The following is a 24929-nucleotide window of genomic DNA, read 5'->3' on the forward strand; positions in this document are numbered from 1 at the left end:
TTTTGTAAATGTGAGTACCCCGATGGCCATGCAGCCACTATGCAATTTAGTTCTAGATTCAGCTCCCATTTTTGACACTTTGTGCTCTGCTGAGATGGTCACCTGGTACATGCTTCACTGGTATTTGGATCTGAACCTGCATGGCCCAGTCTCATGTTTTGTGCCTCCTCCAAAAGCAGGCAGGAACATGTTCCTCCCTGCCTGTTGATGAAGTACATACTTTGTCAAACTGTGTCCACGAACACTGAGGAATTCTTTATTCTTGGAAGAAAGGATTGCAAGCCTAGTGTTATGGCTCTTAATTTTAGGACTTTGCAATGTGGTTGTGTGTCTTTGGCTGACCGCTTGCCACCAACTGCTTGATCTTGAGTGTGCACCCCAACCTTCTAGGAAGGTGTCCATCATTATAAATAAGTGGGCTTTCTCCTTGAGACAAGATAACCTGAAGTCGGGATTTTTGTATTCTGTCCACTAAGGTAAGGCTTATTTCATTTTACTCAAAACCATTATACCGTCTTTTAAGGAGCCTTCGGTTTGTAGTCAAAGCTTGTCAAGCTCTTCCTGAAACAGCCTCACATGAAGGCAGCACTCAAGGGTTCAAAGGGATGCAGGAGTGTAGGGAGATCAGCTTTTAGAGTCGGACAGTGACTCACGTTTTCCCCGCAGTTTAGCCAATCTGGCTATACTGACCTTTGCTGGAAAGTTCTTGTTTACATCCATCTCTAGTATTGCTCCCAAAATGGGATCTTCCTGCAAGGAACTACAGACTATTTGCATTTGTTTCAAGTAAGGCCTACGCTGCAGCAGAGATGTTCCTTACCTGATAAAGAGTTTGCCCATCACCCTGAACCTTTTCAACACACACGATACACATTCTACGGTCTCTGCAACCATCATTATGCCAGAGTGACTGTCTTTGAAGCTCCATCAAAATGAAAACAACAGAACCCTTAAGCTGGGCAAGGGGACATGCCCTGCTATTCACAATAAAATAAACAACTGAGAACATAGTACCAAAAGTATTCTAATGTCTGCTCAACCAGACAAAAAACCAGATTTGTACATGGAGCTGTAGGGTTAGTTACATCCTTGTCTCAGGGAAGATACTGTAAACAAAATGGGAATGTAAGCAAACAACGGGACTGTCTCATGAATATTCACCTAAAGGATCGGTCCCAGAGGAGGGAGATGATCCCTGTGCAAATAGTGCTATCAATCAATCACGGATTAAAGCGCGGCTACTCACACGTGAGGGTCTCAAGGTCCTGGGTGGGGGGGGGAGAGAGTAGTTGAAGAGCCAGGTCTTGAGGTCCTTCCTGAACAGTGACAGGGTGGTAGGCTCGTCCAACGTCGTATAAGGCCTTGTAGGTGTGGGTCTGGAACTTGAAAGTGATTCTCTTGTCAATTGGCAGCCAGTGTAGGTGTTCTTGATGAGACGGCCGGAGGCGTTATGGGTGCGTTGTAGTCTTTTGGATCTTGGCGGTGGTTCCGACGTATAGTGCATTGTCATAGTCGAGGCGGCTGCTGAAGAGGGCCCGGGTGACTGTTCTTCTAGCTTCAGTAGGGATCCACTTGTAGATTTTATGAAGCATGCGCAGGGTGCATAGCAACCCGATGAGACGGCGCTCATCTGTCAGTCCACCGAGAGCAATGAGTCTAAGATGACGCAGAGGTTGCGAGCGTGGTCAGTTGGGGCATTCGCGACGGCGGTGGGCCTTCTTCCAGGCACAGGGCGTGGAGCCGAGGATGAGGACTTCTGTTTTGTCCAAGTTCAGTTTGAGGCAACTGTCTTTCATGCAGGTGGCGACTGCTTTCATTCCTTCGTGGAGATTGTTTTTGGCAGTGGTTGGGTTGTCGGTGAGGGAGACTATCAGTTGGGTGTCGTCAGCGTAGGAGACTATGTTGAGTGAGTGGCTTCTGATGATGGTGGCCAGTGGGGTCATGTAGAGGTTGAAGAGGGTGGGACTCAGCGAGGATCCTTGGGGGACGCCGCAGCTGATCTTGGTGGCTTCCAAGAGAAAAGGGGGGGGGGGGGCTTTCGGACCTTCTGTATTCTACCTGTGAGACATTGTACAGCTGAGTCTCGGATGCTGGTGCAGTGAAGACTGGTGCATAGCGTGTTGTGTGAGACTGTGTCTAAGGCGGCAGAAGGGTCCAGGAGGATGAGGGCAACAGTCTTGCCTCTGTCGAGGAGGGTGTGGATGTCGTCTGTGGCAGCGAGGAGGGCGGTCTTGGTGCTATGGTTGCTTCTGAATCCTGACTGAGAGGGGTCCAGGATGTTGTCGTATTCCAGGAAGGCTGTGAGTTGTTTGTTGACTGCTTTCCCGATGACCGGAAAGGGGAGCAGGGAGATGGGCCGGTAGTTCTTGAGGTCTGTCAGGTCAGCACTGGGTTTCTTCAGAATAGATTTGATCTCGGCGTGTTTCCAACTCTCTGGGAAGGTGGCAGTTTAGAAGGAGCGGTTGATGGTGTGCCAGAGTTTGGGTGCGATGATGTCGCTGGCTTTGTTGAAGATGTGGTGAGGGCAGGGATCGGTGGGTGCTCCTGAGTGGATGGTTGCCATGATGTTGCTCCAGTGGAGGAGGGCGGGGCGTGGTGACGTTCCGGTTGACAGGCTGGTGGTAAGAGTCATGGGACGGCGCTGGGTGGTGAAGCTGTTGTAAATGTCTGCAATCTTGCGGTGGAAGTAGTTGGCGTGGTTTTTGCAGAGTTCTTGCGACGGGGGATGGCGTTGGAGTTGGGGTTGGTGAACTCTTCGATGACGGTAAAAAGTTCCTTGCTGCTGTGGGCATTTTTATTGATGCCTTGTTGCAGGGTGAGTTTTTTGGTGGCCCTAATGAGCTGGTGGGTGCGCCTTTTACTCTCTAGACGTCTGCAGACCTGCTTTGATTGTTTGAGTGCGGGGGTGAACCAGTTTGCTTTCTTCGTTGTGCCTTTGTAGTGGGTTGAGGATGTTGGCGTTGTCGGTGATCCATCTGTGGAGGTTGTGTGCAGCAGTGTTGTCGTCGGCTTGGGGGGGTGCTGCGTTGACGCTGGTGCTGAGCTGGGCTTCAGTGTCCTTGTTTACATTTTTGCGGGGAAGTTGGGGAGCGTGGTGGCAACCGATGGGTTTGTTGAATGTGAAGTGAATGCAGCGGTGGTCGGTCCATTGGAGTTCGGTGGTGTGGCTGACAGAGAAGTGGTTGCTGGCAGAGCAAATGGGGACAAGTGTATGACCGGCAGAGTGAGTGGGTGCGGTGACGAGTTGCTTGAGTCCGAGGTTGGCGAGGTTTTAGATCGGGGTGGTGGAGTTGAGGTTGTTTGGGTTTTCCAGGTGGAAGTTGAGGTCCCCCAGTAGGATGTAGTCCTTGGATGTAAAAGCGTGAGTGGTGGCTAGGTCAGCAATGGTGTCGCAGAAAGGGGTGCGGGGGCCCGGCAGCCTGTAGATGAGGGGGGCCCGCAAAGTGGTGTTAGGGTTGGTTCCAATCTGGAAGTGGAAGAGTTCCATGTTGGTTGTGCAGTCTTCGATGCTAGTGGTGAGGCACAGGGACCGGGGTAGTTTGTGCGGTCTTTGCAGATGACCTTGTAGCCGTCAGGGATGGTGATGTCTGGAGCCGAGGACAGGTTAGGCCATGTTTCAGTGAGGAAAGGGACATCCGGAGGATGTGGTGTCGATGAGGTTCCAGAGTTCGATGGCATGCCTGTGGATGGAGCGAGTGTTGCTCAGGATAGATCTGAGGCTGTGTTCGGCTTTTGGGTCCTCGGGGCTGAACTTGAGTGACAGAGGCTAGTGAATTTGCAGTGACGACAGGTGAAGGATCCCTTGGCTTTGCTTGGGGATACCTGCTTACAGCTGCCGTGTCCCGGGTTTAAAGCGATGAGTGCTGCTGACGTGTAGCGGTGGAGGGTGAGCGGTCCAGGGGTCCTGGCGCTGGTCATGGACAGGCGCAGGCGGGCTTGCCTCAAGTTTGGCTTTGGTGTGCCAGCAGCGCGCGACCGCACAGCTGCCGCCATTAAACAAGGAGGGGGGAACGGAGTGAAAAAGGAGGGTGGGGCTGCGGGGGCAGCAGCGGCGGTGAGAAAGCGAGAGAGGAGGGGGGCGGGGCCGCAGCGCCAGAGAGAACGCAAGGAGTGAGAAGAAAAACAAGGAAAAGAAGCACAGAAGCGGAAAAGGCACAGAGACAGCTCACTAAAAGAGAAAAGGGGGAGAAAAGAGAAATAGGCGAGGAAAGCACAGGAGCGAAAGGCACAAAGACAGCACAGTAAGAAAAAGGAGGAGCAAGGAGAAGGGGCAGAGGACAGCCCAGCAGAAGAGCAGAGCTCTCGCACTAGGCAGCAGGGATGAGGCACAGGCAGAAGCCTGAGGGTGGAAGAGGGCCTCAAACTTCTGACCGAGGTCAGAGTTCAAGACCGGACGGGCTTCCACTTAGTGGTGGAGCTATGCGGAGGCAGAGCAGTTCACTGACCAGGTTAGTGAGGTTGATATGAATAATTTCTGACATTTGAAAAGAGCTATGTTTTACAAAACAAAGTCAACAGCTGCTGCATACAGGTGCATTAGAATCTTTCTAATCTGGCTGTAATTTCCACTCTAGGTGCAGTTGCCAATATGATGCTGGGCAGGACTAGATGAGCAAACTGGGGGTTTCCTCGCTGCTAGAAATCGTTTTAGAGGACTGTGTGGTAGGCAGCAGTGAGGTGCCTTCAGGTGAAGGGAAAAGTGTTGTGGGGTCAACCAGTAGAATGAAGACAAATAAGAAATAGTTACTTTTCTGTAATTCAAGTTCTCCTTTGGAGGAATTTTCATTATGATCATAAGGACTGAACTAACCCACATGCGCGCAGGATTATTAAGAACCTTTTACATAGAGACACAAAATAAATTGTACATACACTATTTTAAAAGCAATTTTTTTCAAAGACAAAATTAAGTCCTTTAACTAACTTTTGTGAGCAGAGAGCGCCCAGCCGAAGCTAAAACTGGCTAACAAAGGACCTGAAGTGCAGGCTGACTTTGCCCCTGTCCTTCCTGGGGCGTTTGGCCAATTGTATGATGGTAGTCCTCCCCCACCTGTGATATCAGTTGCAAAATTATCCCTATACGGAGACAGGACTCCAAGATGCATTGCTTTGGGAAATGGGACCTCATAGGCTTTTCAAAGGTAGGGGATATATGTCAGGGACGGTTCTAAAATCTTTGCCAGAATTACAGGAGGAATACTGTCTTCATGGCAATCAATATTTTAGATATCTCCAGCTTCAGTTCACAGTAATGTTCTGTAGGAAGGTACCCTCTTTTTGGCACAGTTACCCCCACTTTTTGCATTCTGTCAGTGTGCTTTGACTGTTTTCACTGGGATCTTCCTAACCAGGACCCCAGTGATTGTGCCCTCTCCCTCCAAATGTGGTTGCTTAGGACTTTGCTCACCCCACAATTGGCATACTGATGCCCCCATATAAGTCCCTAGTATACAGTACTTAGGTATCCAGGCCACTGGGGCACCAGGGGTTCCCAGTGGGCTGCAGCATGTATTGTGCAACCCATGGGAGCCCATGCAAAATGTATCTCTAGGACTGCCATTGCAACCTGCGTGAAAAGGTGCATGCACCCTTTCATTACAAGTCACTGCACCAGGTCACTGTAAGTCACCCCATAGTAGGGCACAGTGCAGGTACCTGTGTGTGGGAGCATCCTTGCATGAGAAGAGGTGCCCCTACGAACTCCAGCTCCATTACACTGTACTTCGTAAGTGCGGGGAACCCATTTTACATGTGTTCTGGACACAGGTCTCCCCCCTGTGTCCAGCTACATAATGGTAACTCCGAAATCTGGGCATGTGAGACTCATACCCCAATACTGCAGCCAGTATTGTTTTATGATTCCATGCACTCTGGTGGTTCCTTAGATGAACCCCAGCATTGCTGCTACTAGTCTTCTGGGGTTTTCTGGGCAGCCCGCACTGCTGCCAACCCTCAGACAGGTTTCTGCCCTCCTGCTGCTTGACCAGATCAGGCAGAGGAAGGCTGAACAAAGGATTTCCTGTGGGAGAGGGTGGTAACACCCTCTCCTTGGACATAGGTGTTACCTAGCCTGGGAGAGGTAGCCTCCCTAAGTCACTGTATACTTTGAAGGGCACATTTGGTGCCCTCCTTGCATAAACCGGTTTGCACCAGACCAGGGACCCCCAGTCCCTGCTCTGGCAGGAAACTGGACAAAGGAAAAGGAGGTGAACACTCCCCTGTCCATCACTACCCTAGGGCTCCTCCAGGTGGCCACTCTATCCTGCTATCTTGAATCCAAGGTGGGTCGAGGCCCCTGGGAGCACCTGAGAGGCCAGGTCAGGCAGTTGATGTCACAGCACCCTCCTGATAGGTGGTCACCCTGCTAGGTGACCAATCCCCCTTACTGGGCTATTTAGGGTCTCCCACTTGGGTAGGTCCTCATATTCAACGTGCCAGATTCCATCAGGACTCCTCTGTATCGTTTACTTAATCTTCTGGCCACTGGGACTACAACTGGACCCTCCAGGAACAGATAATCTGCAACTACAGCGACGACTGCACTCTGTAACACTGTTTCTCCGGCTCCTTCCAGCAACTGCAGCTTTTTCCCGGCTGTGCATCCTCCGAGGGCGGCGAGTCTTCAGCATGTACAAGAAGAAAGAAGGAATCTCCGTGGGAGTGAAGGAGTCATTTCCCTGCATCTGCAGAAACCAACTGCAATGACTGTGTGGATTCTCCCACCTCCGGAACTGCGTGGATCCTGCATCACAGGTGGTGGTCTGGAGTGGTCCCCTTGGTCTTCTCTACAAGCTGTCCAACTTGGGAGATGGTAAGCCCTTGCATCTCCTTGCAGGAGAGTGCTCTTGTCCACCACGACTCTTGAAGCTACCAAGGCTTGTTTGATCCTCCTTCAAGGGATCTTCAGGCAAGCACGACCTCCAGCACTCCTTCCTGCAAAGCTGCCTGCTGCTCCAGCGACATGGGACTCCTCTTCAGGTGTGCAGACTGGGTGTCACTGAGACTCCTGCGCTGGGTGTCAGTGGGCTTCCTGTGGGGGCTGACTCCTTCTTGTGACTCTTCCAGCTGCGGAGGGTAACCCCGGACCCCCCTCCTTAGGTCGAGTCCCCTGGACCTTGCTGGTCCTCTTCAGCCTTGCAAAACCTTCTTCTCCGACTCTTGCATTTGTCATGGCTTGTTGGTAGTGTTCCAGCACCCCTGACCCACTACATCATGACAGCCGACATGGGACATCACTTGCATCACTTCTGAGACTCCTCTTCGGCTCCTGTGCTGCACTACTGACTTTCTTTGGCCACCGTCAACCTGGTCCTGCCTCCACAGAAGGGTTGGTAGTGGCTCCTGCAAAATCGGACACTCCATCACGAACTGGACTCCGTCCCCTTCTTTTGCAGGTCCTCTTCTGTCAAGATCCACCTTAGGGTCCTTCCAATCTTGTCTGGGTCTTGTCAATCCTCTTCCAAATTCCTACTGTTGGCCTGGGGGAAAACCAGGTACTTACCTCTGCTCTTCTGGTCGCTGTGGGTTACTCTGGTACTAACCTCTTGGGGTTCCTAGTTCCTCCAGCTCCCTTCTACTGACTTCACTTCCCTGGGTGGGAGGGCTGCCTTTCACATTCCTGGTATATGGTTTGGCCCTCTCCTAGAGCCCTGACTATTTTCTATTGCTATTTACCAATGCCTATTGCTTTCTATACTATTTACTGATTGCTAATGTGTATATAATAGTGTCTTTACTTACCTCCATTTGGGGTATCGCATATACTGTATTTTAGTATTTGTGTTCCTACAATAAAGTACCTTTATTTTTGTAACACTGTGTAGTTCTTTAAAGTGTGTAAGTACTGTGTGACTGTAGAGGTATTGAATACGCTTTGCATGTCTCCTAGATAAGTCTTGGCTGCTCATCCACAGCTACCCCTAGAGAGCCCTGGCTTCCTAGATACTGCCTACCCCTCACTAATAGGGGATACCTGGTACTGGTATAAGGTGATAACACCATAGGTGCTCACCACACACCAGGCCAGCTTTCTACATGTCCTATATAAAAGATTTGGAAGGCCTCCTTTACCACAGCCCACTGGAAGCAATGGTACTGCTTGGAGAGATGAAAGCCCACAAGATCTCATAGAATTACCATTCATTAGAGGTGAACACCAAACTCCTTTGACAGATTAAGGGAAACCTGGGAGGGAGATGTAGGCCCTCTTGTCTACAATGACTGGAGAGAGCTACTGGTATACCCGAGGGACGACACAATTGCTTCACAAATCTGGGATACAGAACTAAAATATTTGCACCGCACCTACGACTCATGTGACAGACTACAGCAGATGGGCATCATGCTTTCCTACTATGTTTGAGATGTTTGAACCTAACGGGATATCTGAACACAGTGTGGCGGTGCAACCGACACGCCTACTTTTTGGAGGGTGTGCTCAAATGTCTGGGTGTGATGTTAGGCTGAAAGCTGTCCCAGGATCTTAAGATGACCCTATTGCACGTCACGACAGCCATCCACAGAAATAGATATAAACTTGTTTTGCCAAGGCTAAGACTAATGGTAGCCAAGAGTAACACAGTTGAGACATGGAAGACTCGACCCTCCAACACTGGAAGGCTCAATGAAGGGGCTGGGGGCTAGATCAGTACATGACACTACAGAGACCAGAGTATAAAAGGAAGAAGGTGCACATAGAAAGAAGTTAGTATCTGAGAGGATCGGTGTAACTGCTGTGGCATTGTCCTCGAAGCATGTATTGGTCGGCCGAGATGGTTAGGATGAAGGCTGGTCATGACTGGGAACAGAACAAATTATGGTGGATGGAGTTGCAGGGACTACTGGATGGAGCTAGGACCTGTAATTATGCTAACAGAAACTCACCCCTTCCTGGGCGACCAACTTACAGCTAGTGGAAATGGATCCATTGGGTGTGCCATTGTTTCTTTTTCTTCTTTTGTACATCTATGCAAAACTTCAACAGAATTTTTTATATAAAAAAAATAAACAATATCAATAAGAAAAACAGCCATTAGAAAGAACAGCAACTACCAAACACTTCCACAAACCTTTTTAAAGAAAGGATGAAAGATGAATAGCTTACTCATCTCCGATAACGCTTTTACTGGCAGAGGCAATCTAACCGCAGATATCTCACAGTTCTGCCCAAAACTGGCCCATTGTTTCCACAACTGGCAGAGCCCTGGCATACAGTTAAGTCCCTTGTAAAAGGTACCCTTGGTACCAAGGGCCCTGTGGCAAGGGAAGATCCCTAAGGGCTGTAGCTTGTCATATGCCACCCTGGGGACCCCTCACTCAGCACAGGCACACTGCCTCATAGCTTGTGTGTGCTGGTGGGGAGAAAAAGACTAATTCCACATGGCACTCCCCTCAGAGTGGCATGCCCACAATTCACTGCCCGTGGCATAGGTAAGTCACCCCTCTAGCAGGCCTTACAGATGAGGGCATAGATGCATGAGCACTAGGCCCCTACAGTGTCTAAGTCAATTCGTAGACGTTGTAAGTTCAGGGTAGCCATACTGAGTATATGGTCTCGGAGTTTGTCATTACGAACTCCACAGCTCCATGATGGTTTCATTGAAGACTGAAAGTTGGTATTAAACCTCTCGGCACAATAAACCCACACTGATGTCAGTGTTGGATGTATTGCACACTGTACCCAGAGGGCATCTCAGAGATACCCCCTTTATTTTAACTAATCCTTTAGTGTAAGGCTGACCAGTCTGTCCCAGCCTGCCACTAAAAAACAAGTTTCCAACCACATGGGGTGAGGGCCTTTGTGTCCTCTGAAGTCAGAAACAAAGCCTGCTCTAGTGGAGGTGCTTCACACTTTCCCCCTACTGGTACTGTAACACTTGGCGGTGAGCCTCAAAGGCTCAGGCCTCCTGTTACAGTGCCCAGGGCGCTCCAGCTAGTAGAGATGCCCGCCCCGACCCCTAACCTCTGTACAAAGCCCCACTTTTGCAGGAAAATTAGAAAAAACAAGGCAGAGTGACCACTTCAGCTAGGACCACCCCTAAGGTGTCCAGAGGTGAAGTGACCCTCTTCCTTGCAGAATCCTCCATCCTGGTTTGTAGGACAGGGACAAATAGGGTTAGGTCGGTGCCCCCCTTCCCAAAGGGAGTGGGCACAGGAAAGGTGTAGCCACCCTCAGGGACAGTAGCCATTAGCTACTGTCCTCTGACCCTGTAACACCCCTAAATCTAGTATTTAGGGGCACCCCTGAACCTAGCTCATCAGATTCCTAGCGACCTCAAGAAGAAAAAAGCAAGAAGGAATGCTAAGCAGACCCCAGCAGAGAAGACTCTAGACACCAACTGACTTGGCCCCCCCAGCCCTACCGGCCTGTCTGAAGCCATGCTACAAAAAGGTGACGCATCCTGCAGGACCAGCAACCTCTCCAAACCCCCAGAGGACTGCCTGCCCACCAGAGAACCAAGAAGTCCCAAGGACAGCGGCCCTGTCAACAAGAAACTCCAACCAGGACTCCAGAACTGCCCCAGATCCACAAGTTCTGCCCACTCTGCGACCGAAGCCCATGTCCCAAAGTCCAGGTTTCCCACCAGTCCAGAGCAGGTCCCCAGGCAATTCCGAGCTAGTGTCCTCCCTGGGTTGATCCCTCCTGGCCAAAACGGCGACGCCTGCAGCCTAAATCAGGACTCCCCCCTTGAATGCGAGAGCACTGGACAAAGATTCCTAGTGCCTAAAGGTACCTGTAGGAAAATGGCTCCCTGTTGCATTTACCTCCCTACTTTTTGCCCGATATTGATGCTGACTTGACTGACAAGTGTGCTGGGACCCTGCCAACCAGGCCCCAGCACCAGTGTTCTTTCACTTAAAATGTACCATTTGCTTCCACAATTGGAACACCCCTGGCACACAGATAAGTCCCTTGTAAAAGGTACCAGTGGTACCAAGGGTCCTGTGACCTGGGAAGGTCCCTAAGGGCTGCAGCACATGTTGTGCCACCCTAAGGGAACCCTCACCTAACACATGCACACTGCCATTGTAGATTGTGTGTGTTGGTGGGGAGAAAAAGGCAAAGTTGCCATGGCATCCCACTTAGGATGCCATGCCCACAAAATACTGCCTGTGGCATAGGTAAGTCACCCCTCTAGCAGGCCTTACAGCCCTAAGGCAGGATGCACTATCCCACAGGTGAGGGCATAGCTGCATGAGCAATATGCCCCTACAGTGTCTAAGTCCATTCTTAGACACAGTAAGTACAGTGCAGCCATATTAAGTATATAGTCTGGGAGTTTGTCAAAACGAACTCCATAGCTCCATAATGGCTACAGTGAATACTGGGAAGTTTTGTATCAAACTTCTCAGAATAATAAATCCACACTGATTTTGAAGGATTCCCCCAATAGGAATAGGGATGTGCCCCCCTCTCCTCAGGGAGGAGGCACAAGGAGGGTGTAGCCACCCTCAAGGACAGTAGCCAATGGCTACTGCCCCCCAGACCAACAACACATGTCTAACTTTAGTATTTAGGGGCACCCCAGAACCCAGGAAATCAGATCTCTGCAACCTGAAGAAACAAGGAGGACTGCTGACCTACAAGCCTGCAGAGAAGGAGGAAGACAACTGCTTTGGCCCCAGCCCTACCGGCCTGTCTCCAACTTCGAAAACCTGCAACCAGCGACGCATCCGACAGGCACCAGCGACCTCTGAAGTCTCAGAGGACTGCCCTGGACTAAAGGACCAAGAAACTCCTGTGAGCAGCGACCCTGCTCAAAACCAGCTACTTCTTTGCAACAAAGAAGCAACTTCCAAAGACTGCACGTTTCCCACCCGAAGTCTGAGACTTCACACACTGCACCCAACGCCCCCGGCTCGAGATCCAGAGAACTAAACACCACAGGGAGGACTCCCCGGCGACTGCGAGCCCGTGAGTAGCCAGAGACGACCCTCCTGACCCCCCACAGCGACACCTGCAGAGAGAATCCAGAGGCTACCGCGACTGCCTGTAACAAGGGACCCGACGCCGGGAACCAGCACTGCAGCCGCAGCCCCCAGGACCTGAAGGAACCGAACTTCAGCACAGGAGTGACCCCCCAGGCGCCCCTCTGCCTAGCCCAGGTGATGGCTGTCTAGAGAAGCCCCCCCCTGTGCCTGTCTGCACCGCTAGAGTGACCCCTGGGTCCCTCCATTGTTTCCTACCTGAAACCAGATGCCTGCTTTGCACACTGCACCCAGCTGCCCCTGTGCCGCTGAGGGTGTGTTTTGTGTGCCTACTTGTGTCCCCCACAGTGCTCTACAAACCCCCCCTGGTCAGCCCCCCAGAGAACGCTGGTACTTACCTGGTGGCAGACTGGAACTGGAGCACCCCCTGTTCTCCATAGGCGCCTATGTGTTTTGGGCACCTGTTTGACCTCTGCACCTGACCGGCCCTGAGCTGCTGGTGTGGTAACTTTGGGGTTGCCTTTAAACCCCAACGGTGGGCTGCCTATGCCCCAGGACTGAGACTTGTAAGTGTTTTACTTACCTCACAAACTAACCTTTACTTACCTACCTGTAGCATGTGAAGCTACAGCACTACATGCCACAAACAGATGTCTACTGGGTAAGTAGCATTTCCTGTTCTGTGGCATGAATGGCTGTAGGTAAACATGCTTTGCACAGACTGTAAAGCAGTGGCTAGCCTGTGGGAGTTGCATTTGTTTGGAAAAGTGCTCTTAAGACAGCTTGTCCTACATTTGCTTGTTGTCGTGCTTGCACATCCACACACGTTTTTGTGACTCTTTTTAGTGTAGACCAAGTAGCTGCTCTGCATATGTCAGCTAAAGGAATATTTCCCAGAATTGCCATAGTAGCACCTTTCTTCCTAGTGGAATGAGTCCTAGGAGTTTGTGGCAATTGCCTTCTTGCCTTCAAATAACACATTTGGGTACATTTAACAATCCATCTAGCTATCCCATTTTTTGAAATTGTACTGTCCTTGAATGGTAAAGCAAAAGCCACAAAAAGTTGTTTTGTTTTCCTAAACTCTTTTGTTCTGTCAATATAGTACTATAGTAAAGTGTGCTCTTTACGTCTAAAGTGTGGAGTGCCCTCTCTGCTACTTGAATCTGGTTGTGGGGAAAACAACTAGCAAATCAGTGGTTCGACACCTTGAGACACCTCTTATGGCAGGAATCTTGGATTTGTGCGAAGGACTACCTTATACTTATGAATTTGAAAGAAGGGTTCCCCTAGAGTTAATGCCTGGAGCTCACGGACACGTCTAAGGGGTGTTTTTGCAACCAGAAAAGCTACTTTCCATGTAAGGAACTGAATAGTGCATTAGTGAAGAGGCTCAAATGGAGGGCCCGAGCCTAGTGAGTACAATGATTCCGTGATGGAACAGTTGGAAGTCTAGGTGGAATTACCCTTTCAAGTTCTTCCATGAAAGTTTTATTAACAGGGACTCTGAACAATGAGTGTTTAAGTATGCAGCTATAGCTGCAAGATGTAATCTGACTGAAGTTTAAGCCAAGTTAGCTTGCTGTAAATGAAGTAAAGAGCAAATAATTTCTTGGACAAATCCTTTTATTAGATTAATGATTTTGGACTGGCAGTAGCGAACAAAACGTCTCCATTATGTTGCATAACATGCTCTAGTTGTTGGTCTGCGTGCCTCCTTCAAGATTTCCAAACATTAAGGAGGTAAATTAACATAACCAAATTCTAAGACTTCAGGAGCTATATTGCTAGGTTGAGCAATTTGGAGTCTAGATGCCTGAACTGTCCATGGTCCTGTGTGAGAAGATTCAGCCTGTCAGGAAGTTTCTTATGAGGAACCTGTGAGAGGTCCAGAAGTGTTGTGAACCAAGGTTGACATGCCCTTGTGGGCGCTCCAAGTATCATGGTTGGTGACGTCTGTTTAAGTTTGTGAACCAGAAATGGATTGCGTGGGAGAGGTGGAAAAGCGTAAGCAAATATCCCTGATCATTCATCCATAGAGCATTTCCCTTGGAGCAAGGGTGAGGGTGTAGGAAGTTGGCTCTGTATGTGCTATTTCAAAGTAAGGAATAGCATGCACAGAGTCCAAGGGTTCCCCTTAGAGGTAAAATAGTGGTAAAAATAGATAATACTAATGCTCTATTTTGTGGTAGTGTGGTCGAGCAGTAGGCTTATCCAAGGAGTAGTGTTAAGCATTTGTTGTACATACACAGACAATAAATGAGGTACACACACTCAGAGACAAATCCAGCCAATAGGTTTTGTTATAGAAAAATATATTTTCTTAGTTTATTTTAAGAACCACAGGTTCAAATTTAACATGTAATATCTTGTTTGAAAGGTATTGCAGGTAAGTACATTAGGAACTTTGAATCATTTCAATTGCATGTATACTTTTCAAGTTATTCACAAATAGCTACTTTAAAAGTGGACACTTAGTGCAATTTTCACAGTTCCTGGGGGAGGTAAGTTTTTGTTAGTTTTACCAGGTAAGTAAGACACTTACAGGGTTCAGTTCTTGGTCCAAGGTAGCCCACCGTTGGGGGTTCGGAGCAACCCCAAAGTTACCACACCAGCAGCTCAGGGCCGGTCAGGTGCAGAGTTCAAAGTGGTGCCCAAAACGCATAGGCTAGAATGGAGAGAAGGGGGTGCCCCGGTTCCGGTCTGCTTGCAGGTAAGTACCCGCGTCTTCGGAGGGCAGACCAGGGGGGTTTTGTAGGGCACCGGGGGGGACACAAGCCCACACAGAAATTTCACCCTCAGCGGCGCGGGGGCGGCCGGGTGCAGTGTTAGAACAAGCGTCGGGTTCGCAATGTAAGTCAATGAGAGATCAAGGAATCTCTTCAGCGCTGCAGGCAGGCAAGGGGGGGCTTCCTCGGGGAAACCTCCACTTGGGCAAGGGAGAGGGACTCCTGGGGGTCACTTCTGCAGTGAAAGTCCGGTCCTTCAGGTCCTGGGGGCTGCGGGTGCAGGGTCTTTTCCAGGCGTCGGGACTTAGGTTTCAGAGAGTCGCGGTCAGGGGAAGCCTCGGGATTCCCTCTGCAGGCGGCGCTGTGGGGGCTCAGGGGGGACAGGTTTTGGTACTCACAGTCGTAGAGTAGTCCGGGGGTCCTCCCTGAGGTGTTGGTTCTCCACCAGCCGAGTCGGGGTCGCCGGGTGCAGTGTTGCAAGTCTCACGCTTCTTGCGGAGAGTTGCAGGGTTCTTTAAAGCTGCTTCTTGAAACAAAGTTGCAGTCTTTTTGGAGCAGGTCCGCTGTCCTCGGGAGTTTCTTGTCGTCGTCGAAGCAGGGCAGTCCTCAGAGGATGCAGAGGTCGCTGGTCCCTTTGGAAGGCGTCGCTGGAGCAGAGTTCTTTGGAAGGTAGGAGACAGGCCGGTGAGTTTCTGGAGCCAAGGCAGTTGTTGTCTTCTGGTCTTCCTCTGCAGGGGTTTTCAGCTAGGCAGTCCTTCTTCTTGTTGTTGCAGGAATCTAATTTTCTAGGGTTCAGGGTAGCCCTTAAATACTAAATTTAAGGGCGTGTTTAGGTCTGGGGGGTTAGTAGCCAATGGCTACTAGCCCTGAGGGTGGGTACATCCTCTTTGTGCCTCCTCCCAAGGGGAGGGGGTCACAATCCTAACCCTATTGGGGGAATCCTCCATCTGCAAGATGGAGGATTTCTAAAAGTTAGAGTCACCTCAGCTCAGGACACCTTAGGGGCTGTCCTGACTGGCCAGTGACTCCTCCTTGTTGCTTTCTTTGTTCCCTCCAGCCTTGCCGCCAAAAGTGGGGGCCGTGGCCGGAGGGGGCGGGCAACTCCACTAAGCTGGAGTGCCCTGCTGGGCTGTGACAAAGGGGTGAGCCTTTGAGGCTCACCGCCAGGTGTCACAGCTCCTGCCTGGGGGAGGTGTTAGCATCTCCACCCAGTGCAGGCTTTGTTACTGGCCTCAGAGTGACAAAGGCACTCTCCCCATGGGGCCAGCAACATGTCTCTAGTGTGGCAGGCTGCTGGAACTAGTCAGCCTACACAGACAGTCGGTTAAGTTTCAGGGGGCACCTCTAAGGTGCCCTCTGGGGTGTATTTTGCAATAAAATGTACACTGGCCTTAGTGTGCATTTATTGTGCTGAGAAGTTTGATACCAAACTTCCCAGTTTTCAGTGTAGCCATTATGGTGCTGTGGAGTTCGTGTTTGACAAACTCCCAGACCATATACTCTTATGGCTACCCTGCACTTACAATGTCTAAGGTTTTGTTTAGACACTGTAGGGGTACCATGCTCATGCACTGGTACCCTCACCTATGGTATAGTGCACCCTGCCTTAGGGCTGTAAGGTCTGCTAGAGGGGTGTCTTACCTATACTGCATAGGCAGTGAGAGGCTGGCATGGCACCCTGAGGGGAGTGCCATGTCGACTTACTCGTTTTGTCCTCACTAGCACACACAAGCTGGCAAGCAGTGTGTCTGTGCTGAGTGAGAGGTCTCCAGGGTGGCATAAGACATGCTGCAGCCCTTAGAGACCTTCCTTGGCATCAGGGCCCTTGGTACTAGAAGTACCAGTTACAAGGGACTTATCTGGATGCCAAGGTCTGCCAATTGTGGATACAAAAGTACAGGTTAGGGAAAGAACACTGGTGCTGGGGCCTGGTTAGCAGGCCTCAGCACACTTTCAATTGTAAACATAGCATCAGCAAAGGTAAAAAGTCAGGGGGCAACCATGCCAAGGAGGCATTTCCTTACACAACCCCCCCCCCAAACGAAAGAGGATGAGACTAACCTTTCCCAAGAGAGTCTTCATTTTCTAAGTGGAAGAACCTGGAAAGGCCATCTGCTTTGGCATGGGCAGTCCCAGGTCTGTGTTCCACTATAAAGTCCATTCCCTGTAGGGAGATGGACCACCTCAACAGTTTAGGATTTTCACCTTTCATTTGCATCAGCCATTTGAGAGGTCTGTGGTCAGTTTGAACTAGGAAGTGAGTCCCAAAGAGGTATGGTCTCAGCTTCTTCAGGGACCAAACCACAGCAAAGGCCTCCCTCTCAATGGCACTCCAACGCTGCTCCCTGGGGAGTAACCTCCTGCTAATGAAAGCAACAGGCTGGTCAAGGCCATCATCATTTGTTTGGGACAAAACTGCCCCTATCCCATGTTCAGAGGCATCTGTCTGCACAATGAACTGCTTAGAATAATCTGGAGCTTTTAGAACTGGTGCTGAGCACATTGCTTGTTTCAGGGTGTCAAAGGCCTGTTGGCATTCCACAGTCCAGTTCACTTTCTTGGGCATTTTCTTGGAGGTGAGTTCAGTGAGGGCTGTCACAATGGATCCATATCCCTTCACAAACCTCCTGTAATACCCAGTCAAGCCAAGGAATGCCCTGACTTGAGTCTGGGTTTTTGGAGCTACCCAGTCCAGAATAGTCTGGATCTTGGGTTGGAGTGGCTGAACTTGGCCTCCACCTACAAGGTGGCCCAAGTAAACCACAGTTCCCTGCCCTATCTGGCATTTGGATGCCTTGATAGAGAGGCCTGCAGATTGCAGAGCCTTCAAAACCTTCTTCAGGTGGACCAGGTGATCCTGCCAGGTGGAGCTAAAGACAGCAATATCATCAAGATAAGCTGTGCTAAAGGACTCCAAACCAGCAAGGACTTGATTCACCAACCTTTGGAAGGTGGCAGGGGCATTCTTTAAACCAAAGGGCATAACAGTAAACTGATAATGCCCATCAGGTGTGGTGAATGCTGTTTTCTCTTTTGCTCCAGGTGCCATTTTTATTTGCCAGTACCCTGCTGTCAAGTCGAAGGTACTTAAGAATTTGGCAGCACCTAATTTGTCTATGAGCTCATCAGCTCTAGGAATTGGGTGAGCATCTGTCTTGGTGACAGAGTTGAGCCCTCTGTAGTCCACACAAAACCTCATCTCTTTCTTTCCATCTTTGGTGTGAGGTTTGGGGACTAAGACCACTGGGCTAGCCCAGGGGCTGTCAGAGCGCTCAATTACTCCCAATTCCAGCATCTTGTGGACTTCCACCTTGATGCTTTCCTTAACATGGTCAGACTGTCTAAAGATTTTGTTTTTGACAGGCATGCTGTCTCCTGTGTCCACCTCATGGGTACACAGGTGTGTCTGACCAGGGGTTAAGGAGAAGAGTTCAGGAAACTGTTGTAGGACTCTCCTACAATCAGCTTGCTGTTGGCCAGAGAGGGTGTCTGAGTAGATCACTCCATCTACTGAGCCATCTTTTGGGTCTGATGATAGAAGATCAGGGAGAGGTTCACTCTCTGCCTCCTGATCCTCATCTGTTACCATCAACAGATTTACATCAGCCCTGTCATGGAAGAGCTTAAGGCGGTTCACATGGATCACCCTCTTGGGGCTCCTGCTTGTGCCCAGGTCCACCAGGTAGGTGACCTGACTCTTCCTTTCCAGTACTGGGTAAGGGCCACTCCATTTGTCCTGAAGTGCCCTGGGAGCCACAGGCTCCAGAACCCAGACTTTCTGCCCTGGTTGGAACTCAACCATTGCAGCCTTTTGGTCATACCAAAACTTCTGGAGCTGTTGGCTGGCCTCAAGGTTTTTGGTTGCCTTTTCCATGTACTCTGCCATTCTAGAGCGAAGGCCAAGTACATAGTCCACTATGTCTTGTTTAGGCTCATGAAGAGGTCTCTCCCAGCCTTCTTTAACAAGAGCAAGTGGTCCCCTTACAGGATGACCAAACAGAAGTTCAAAGGGTGAGAATCCTACTCCCTTCTGTGGCACCTCTCTGTAAGCGAAAAGCAGACATGGCAAGAGGACATCCCATCTCCTTTTGAGCTTTTCTGGGAGCCCCATGATCATGCCTTTTAATGTCTTGTTGAATCTCTCAACTAAGCCATTAGTTTGTGGATGGTATGGTGTAGTGAATTTGTAAGTCACTCCACACTCATTCCACATGTGTTTTAGGTATGCTGACATGAAGTTGGTACCTCTGTCAGACACCACCTCCTTAGGGAAACCCACTCTGGTAAAGATACCAATGAGGGCCTTGGCTACTGCAGGGGCAGTAGTCGACCTAAGGGGAATAGCTTCAGGATACCTAGTAGCATGATCCACTACTACTAGGATGTACATATTTCCTGAGGCTGTGGGAGGTTCCAGTGGACCAACTATGTCCACATCCACTCTTTCAAAGGGGACCCCCACCACTGGAAGTGGAATGAGGGGGGCCTTTGGGTGCCCACCTGTCTTACCACTGGATTGACAGGTGGGGCAGGAGGGGCAAAACTCCTTAACCTTCTGGGACATATTGGGCCAGTAGAAGTGGCTGACTAACCTCTCCCACGTCTTGGTTTGTCCCAAATGCCCAGCAAGGGGAATATCATGGGCTAAGGTCAGAATAAACTCTCTGAACGACTGAGGCACTACCACTCTCCTAGTGGCACCAGGTTTGGGGTCTCTGGCCTCAGTGTACAGGAGTCCATCTTCCCAATAGACCCTATGTGTTCCATTTTTCTTGCCCTTGGACTCTTCAGCAGCTTGCTGCCTAAGGCCTTCAAGAGAGGGACAGGTTTCTTGTCCCTTACACAGCTCCTCCCTTGAGGGTCCCCCTGGGCCTAAGAGCTCAACCTGATAAGGTTCAAGCTCCAAAGGCTCAGTTCCCTCAGAGGGCAGAACTTCTTCCTGAGAAGAGAGGTTCTCTTTTTCTGACTGTGTTGCAGTTGGTTTCCCAACTGACTTTCCTTTTCTCTTGGTAGGCTGGGCCATTTTTCCAGACTCCAGCTCTACTTTTTCACCCTGTGCCTTGCATTGTGCTCTTGTTTTTACACACACCAGTTCAGGGATACCCAGCATGGCTGCATGGGTTTTTAGTTCTACCTCAGCCCATGCTGAGGACTCCAGGTCATTTCCAAGCAGACAGTCTACTGGGATGTTTGAGGAGACCACCACCTGTTTCAGGCCATTGACCCCTCCCCATTCTAAAGTTACCATTGCCATGGGATGTGCTTTAGTTTGATTGTCAGCATTGGTGACTGTATAAGTTTTTCCAGTCAGGTATTGGCCAGGGGAAACCAGTTTCTCTGTCACCATGGTGACACTGGCACCTGTATCCCTCAGGCCCTCTACGCTTGTCCCATTAATAAAGAGCTGCTGCCTGTATTTTTGCATGTTAGGCGGCCAGGCAGCTAGTGTGGCTAAATCCACCCCACCCTCAGAGACTAGAGTAGCTTCAGTGTGGACCCTGATTTGCTCTGGGCACACTGTTGATCCCACTTGGAGACTAGCCATTCCAGTGTTACCTGGATTGGAGTTTGGAGTGGAACTTTTCTTGGGACAGGCCTTGTCTCCAGTTTGGTGTCCAGACTGACTACAGTTTCGACACCAGGCCTTTTTGGGATCAAAGTTTTTACCCTTGTACCCAGGATTGTTTTGTGAAGAGGCTCTGGGCCCACCCTCCTGTGCAGGTTTTTGGGGGCCTTTAGAAGACTCTTGACTATTTTTATTTTTGGCTGTCTCACCACCTTTCCCCTGGGGAGGTTTTGTGACCCCTTTCTTTTGGTCACCCCCTGTGGAAGTTTTGGACACCCTAGTCTTGACCCAATGGTCCGCCTTCTTTCCCAATTCTTGGGGAGAAATTGGTCCTAGGTCTACCAGATGCTGATGCAGTTTATCATTGAAACAATTACTTAACAGGTGTTCTTTCACAAATAAATTGTACAGCCCATCATAATTACTTACACCACTGCCTTGAATCCAACCATCTAGTGTTTTTACTGAGTAGTCTACAAAGTCAACCCAGGTCTGGCTCGAGGATTTTTGAGCCCCCCTGAATCTAATCCTATACTCCTCAGTGGAGAATCCAAAGCCCTCAATCAGGGTACCCTTCATGAGGTCATAAGATTCTGCATCTTGTCCAGAGAGTGTGAGGAGTCTATCCCTACACTTTCCTGTGAACATTTCCCAAAGGAGAGCACCCCAGTGAGATTTGTTCACTTTTCTGGTTACACAAGCCCTCTCAAAAGCTGTGAACCATTTGGTGATGTCATCACCATCTTCATATTTAGTTACAATCCCTTTAGGGATTTTCAACATGTCAGGAGAATCTCTGACCCTATTTATGTTGCTGCCACCATTGATGGGTCCTAGGCCCATCTCTTGTCTTTCCCTCTCTATGGCTAGGATCTGTCTTTCCAAAGCCAATCTTTTGGCCATCCTGGCTAACTGGATGTCCTCTTCACTGGAGTTATCCTCAGTGATTTCAGAGGTGTTGGTCTCTCCTGTGAGGGAACCAGCATCTCTGACTATTATTTGTGGAGTCAGGGCTTGAGTAGCCCTGCTCTCCCTAAGTAGGACTGGAGGGGGGAATTTCCCTCCAAGTCACTATCTACATCCTCTGAGTTGCCACCCTCAGAGGGGTTGGCCTTTTCAAACTCTGCCAAAAGCTCCTGGAGCTGTACTTTGGTAGGTTTGGGGCCCATTGCTATTTTCTTTAGTTTACAGAGTGACCTTAGCTCTCTCATCTGTAGATGGAGGTAAGGTGTGGTGTCGAGTTCCACCACAGCCACATCTGTGCTAGACATTTTGCTTCTAAAAGTTGGAATACTTTTTAAGAATCTAAAACTGGTTCTAGAATCTAATTCAAACTTTTAACAAACTTTTAAACTCTAAAAGAAATGCTAAACAGGATCTAACACAAGGCCCTAGCAGGTCTTTTAAGAATTTAGAAAACTTTTCAAATTGCAAAAATCAATTTCTAATGACAATTTTGGAATTTGTCGTGTGATCAGGTATTGGCTGAGTAGTCCAGCAAATGCAAAGTCTTGTACCCCACCGCTGATCCACCAATGTAGGAAGTTGGCTCTGTATGTGCTATTTCAAAGTAAGGAATAGCATGCACAGAGTCCAAGGGTTCCCCTTAGAGGTAAAATAGTGGTAAAAATAGATAATACTAATGCTCTATTTTGTGGTAGTGTGGTCGAGCAGTAGGCTTATCCAAGGAGTAGTGTTAAGCATTTGTTGTACATACACATAGACAATAAATGAGGTACACACACTCAGAGACAAATCCAGCCAATAGGTTTTGTTATAGAAAAATATATTTTCTTAGTTTATTTTAAGAACCACAGGTTCAAATTTAACATGTAATATCTTGTTTGAAAGGTATTGCAGGTAAGTACATTAGGAACTTTGAATCATTTCAATTGCATGTATACTTTTCAAGTTATTCACAAATAGCTACTTTAAAAGTGGACACTTAGTGCAATTTTCACAGTTCCTGGGGGAGGTAAGTTTTTGTTAGTTTTACCAGGTAAGTAAGACACTTACAGGGTTCAGTTCTTGGTCCAAGGTAGCCCACCGTTGGGGGTTCGGAGCAACCCCAAAGTTACCACACCAGCAGCTCAGGGCCGGTCAGGTGCAGAGTTCAAAGTGGTGCCCAAAACGCATAGGCTAGAATGGAGAGAAGGGGGTGCCCCGGTTCCGGTCTGCTTGCAGGTAAGTACCCGCGTCTTCGGAGGGCAGACCAGGGGGGTTTTGTAGGGCACCGGGGGGGACACAAGCCCACACAGAAATTTCACCCTCAGCGGCGCGGGGGCGGCCGGGTGCAGTGTTAGAACAAGCGTCGGGTTCGCAATGTAAGTCAATGAGAGATCGAGGGATCTCTTCAGCGCTGCAGGCAGGCAAGGGGGGGCTTCCTCGGGGAAACCTCCACTTGGGCAAGGGAGAGGGACTCCTGGGGGTCACTTCTGCAGTGAAAGTCCGGTCCTTCAGGTCCTGGGGGCTGCGGGTGCAGGGTCTTTTCCAGGCGTCGGGACTTAGGTTTCAGAGAGTCGCGGTCAGGATCCCGGGATTCCCTCTGCAGGCGGCACTGTGGGGGCTCAGGGGGGACAGGTTTTGGTACTCACAGTCGTAGAGTAGTCCGGGGGTCCTCCCTGAGGTGTTGGTTCTCCACCAGCCGAGTCTGGGTCGCCGGGTGCAGTGTTGCAAGTCTCACGCTTCTTGCGGGGAGTTGCAGGGTTCTTTAAAGCTGCTTCTTGAAACAAAGTTGCAGTCTTTTTGGAGCAGGTCCGCTGTCCTCGGGAGTTTCTTGTCGTCGTCGAAGCAGGGCAGTCCTCAGAGGATGCAGAGGTCGCTGGTCCCTTTGGAAGGCGTCGCTGGAGCAGAGTTCTTTGGAAGGTAGGAGACAGGCCGGTGAGTTTCTGGAGCCAAGGCAGTTGTTGTCTTCTGGTCTTCCTCTGCAGGGGTTTTCAGCTAGGCAGTCCTTCTTCTTGTTGTTGCAGGAATCTAATTTTCTGGGGTTCAGGGTAGCCCTTAAATACTAAATTTAAGGGCGTGTTTAGGTCTGGGGGGTTAGTAGCCAATGGCTACTAGCCCTGAGGGTGGGTACACCCTCTTTGTGCCTCCTCCCAAGGGGAGGGGGTCACAATCCTAACCCTATTGGGGGAATCCTCCATCTGCAAGATGGAGGATTTCTAAAAGTTAGAGTCACCTCAGCTCAGGACACCTTAGGGGCTGTCCTGACTGGCCAGTGACTCCTCCTTGTTGCTTTCTTTGTTCCCTCCAGCCTTGCCGCCAAAAGTGGGGGCCGTGGCCGGAGGGGGCGGGCAACTCCACTAAGCTGGAGTGCCCTGCTGGGCTGTGACAAAGGGGTGAGCCTTTGAGGCTCACCGCCAGGTGTCACAGCTCCTGCTTGGGGGAGGTGTTAGCATCTCCACCCAGTGCAGGCTTTGTTACTGGCCTCAGAGTGACAAAGGCACTCTCCCCATGGGGCCAGCAACATGTCTCTAGTGTGGCAGGCTGCTGGAACTAGTCAGCCTACACAGACAGTTGGTTAAGTTTCAGGGGGCACCTCTAAGGTGCCCTCTGGGGTGTATTTTGCAATAAAATGTACACTGGCATTAGTGTGCATTTATTGTGCTGAGAAGTTTGATACCAAACTTCCCAGTTTTCAGTGTAGCCATTATGGTGCTGTGGAGTTCGTGTTTGACAAACTCCCAGACCATATACTCTTATGGCTACCCTGCACTTACAATGTCTAAGGTTTTGTTTAGACACTGTAGGGGTACCATGCTCATGCACTGGTACCCTCACCTATGGTATAGTGCACCCTGCCTTAGGGCTGTAAGGCCTGCTAGAGGGGTGTCTTACCTATACTGCATAGGCAGTGAGAGGCTGGCATGGCACCCTGAGGGGAGTGCCATGTCGACTTACTCGTTTTGTCCTCACTAGCACACACAAGCTGGCAAGCAGTGTGTCTGTGCTGAGTGAGAGGTCTCCAGGGTGGCATAAGACATGCTGCAGCCCTTAGAGACCTTCCTTGGCATCAGGGCCCTTGGTACTAGAAGTACCAGTTACAAGGGACTTATCTGGATGCCAAGGTCTGCCAATTGTGGATACAAAAGTACAGGTTAGGGAAAGAAGACTGGTGCTGGGGCCTGGTTAGCAGGCCTCAGCACACTTTCAATTGTAAACATAGCATCAGCAAAGGTAAAAAGTCAGGGGGCAACCATGCCAAGGAGGCATTTCCTTACAGAGGGTAACTGGACACGAAGTTTAGGCATCTTGTGGTTTTTCTGTGGCGAAAAGATCTATTTGAGGATTTCCCCACCTTTGGAAGAATTTTTGAAGCACTTGTAGGTGGAGTTACCACTGCGGGACTTGCTGATGTATCCTGCTGAGCAGGACTGCAAAGTTGTTGTCCGTCCAAGGGAGATATTCTGCCAGTAGGTGAATGTGGTGTTGACGAGCCCATTTCCATATTGTTTGTGCAAGCTGTGATGACTGGAATGATCATGCCCTCCCCTGTTTTTGTAGGTAATACATCACTGTCATATTGTCCTTGCAGACAAAGACAACTTTGTGTGTGAGGCGAGATAAGAAAGCCTTGAGGGCCAGAAATACCGCTTGAAGCTCCAAATAGCCGATGTGCAGGGAACAATGTGTGTAATCCCAAAGACCCTGCACTGTGAAGTTTTGAAGATGTGCTCCACAACCTGTCGAGGATGCATCCATGGTCA

At 49.8% G+C, this 24929-nt stretch overlaps 1 protein-coding gene across 2 annotated transcripts in view; it reads right to left on the reverse strand.

The window, feature by feature from the left end:
• WNK3 (WNK lysine deficient protein kinase 3) overlaps positions 1–24929 on the reverse strand; it is a 577357-nt gene that overhangs the window by 227650 nt on the left and 324778 nt on the right. The window lies entirely within an intron of this gene.

Source organism: Pleurodeles waltl, chromosome 10 (genome assembly GCF_031143425.1).
Source record: "Pleurodeles waltl isolate 20211129_DDA chromosome 10, aPleWal1.hap1.20221129, whole genome shotgun sequence".
NCBI classification, from domain to species: Eukaryota; Metazoa; Chordata; class Amphibia; order Caudata; family Salamandridae; genus Pleurodeles; species Pleurodeles waltl.